Here is a 2500-nt window from a genome sequence, read left to right as displayed (position 1 = left end):
CACAGACATACACGTACACATTCACATGTATATGCTGTACGTCTATCAATCCTTTTATACTTTCGTTATCTGTCTTCCTCTCTGTTTTGCCAGTCTCTGTCCTCTTCCTTCTTTCATTTTTTAGTTTTTCCTTCCCTCCTCTCTCCTTTACCCTTAGCTTATCTTTTCTCCAACGTTTCCCTCTTTCCAACTTTCCACTCTCTTATCTTATTTATTATACAACAGAGAAGAAGAAAACACCAATAAATCATTCTCAAACGATGCGATAAACTGACACTAAAAAAGGGGAAAAAACGAAGCCCTTGGGGACCGCATACCCAAAGCCTTCTTGCCCAAACTTCTTGACAAGTCTTCTAAGACTCTTCCGAAAATACGAAGATTATTTTCCTCGTCAAGTGCGATTCCCTCAAACAGACGGGCCGGGATCGCCTCCTCGGCCCCTTCCCGCCTCGTCTTCTGCCACTCACTATATGCGTTGTTTTTTCAGAACGCCAAATATATGAAAAAGAAAGAAAGAAAGCAAAAAAAGATAGAATAAAAAATGTATGTATAAACATGTATGAAACACACACACACACACACACACACACACACACACACACACACACACACACACACACACACACACACACACACACACACACACATATATATATATATATATATATATATATATATATATATATATATATATATATATATATATATATATATAAATATATAAATATATATATATATATATATATATATATATATATATATATATATATATATATATATATATATATATATATATTTATATATATATATATATATATATATATATATATATATATATATCTATATATATATATATATATATATATATATGTATGCATATATAAGTATACATACATATATATATATATATATATATATATATATATATATATATATATATATATATATATATATATATATATATATATATATATATATATACATATATATACATAAGTACGTATGAACAATAATGATAATAAATTGATAAGAAATAAATTATAGCAAAAATATAATGTCGATGTTTTTAATACTATTACTACTAATAATAACATTGAGGATGATAATACTGATAATTGTAATAATGATAATACTAATGGTGATAATAATAATAGTAATAATTAAAAAAATAATATTAACTATTGTTATTATCATAATTATTATAATTATCATAACTATGATGATGATGATGATGATGGTGATGATGATGATGATGATGATGATGATGATGATGATGATGATGATGTAGTAGTAATGATAATAATGACAATATCAGAAATAATAATAACAATAATTGTAATAATACAAATAGTAAAGAAAAAAACAATGACATTGACAATGATAGAAACAACAATAATAATGATAGTAATAATGAAAGAAATAATGATATTGATAAAAGTGATGATAATAATTTTAGCCATAATAAATATAACAACAACAATAATAATGATAATAATGATAATAATGATAATAACAATAATAACAATAGTAACACTAATAATATAAATAGTGATTATATACTGTTACAGTTACGACAATGACATCTACTACTTCTATTATTAGAACTGCTAATGATAATAATGAAAATAATGATAATTACTATAATGATAATGATAATAATAACAAGAACAATAATAATAATAATAGTAATGGTAATAATAATAATAATGATGATAATAATAATAATAATAATAATAATAATAATAATAATAATAATAATAATAATAATAATGCTAATGATAATAATAATAATAATAATAATAATAATAATAATAATAATAATAATAATAATAATAATAATAACAATAATAATAATAATAATAACAATAATGATGATGATAATAATAATAACAGCAATATCATAATAATAATAATAATGAAAATAACAGCAATATCATAATGATCATAATGCTAATATCATTGTTAATGTTAATAATTATAATAACAATTTAAAAACAAGAATAATTATATTAACAATAATAGCAAGAAAAGAATAATGATAATTCTAATAAAGATAATAATGCTTACGCTGCTATTATTGATGATAGTGAGAATACAGCAAACTTAACTGTAAAAAGGTAATTGAAAAAGCAATGCTTCTTTGAATAAGTGAGCTTTGTTGCTGTATCTGTTTTCAGCAACACAGTTAAAAAAAACTAGGATATCCACCAGCGTAATCTGGTTTCAAATAGCTTTTTAGATTTTAATATTCCTCTACTTGATTTACAACAGCGAAATGATTTAGAACTGCAATCCACAGGTCCATATTTTGCAGGATATTAAACAAAGGCCGTCGACAAACAACAACAACGTATAGAATACTAATATTCAAATACACATATGTTTCATAACTTTGATGAAATAAGAATAAAAATGACAATTGGATGTATTTGTGCTCTTGATTAAAGAATATTTTGTTACGGTTGGCAATGGTATTTAGCGTTCTTCTGTGTGTGTCAGC

The sequence above is a fragment of the Penaeus vannamei genome, chromosome 1 (genome assembly GCF_042767895.1).
Source record: "Penaeus vannamei isolate JL-2024 chromosome 1, ASM4276789v1, whole genome shotgun sequence".
Taxonomy (NCBI): domain Eukaryota; kingdom Metazoa; phylum Arthropoda; class Malacostraca; order Decapoda; family Penaeidae; genus Penaeus; species Penaeus vannamei.
The sequence above is the reverse complement of the archived record's forward strand: the minus strand, read 5'-3'. Positions refer to the sequence as shown.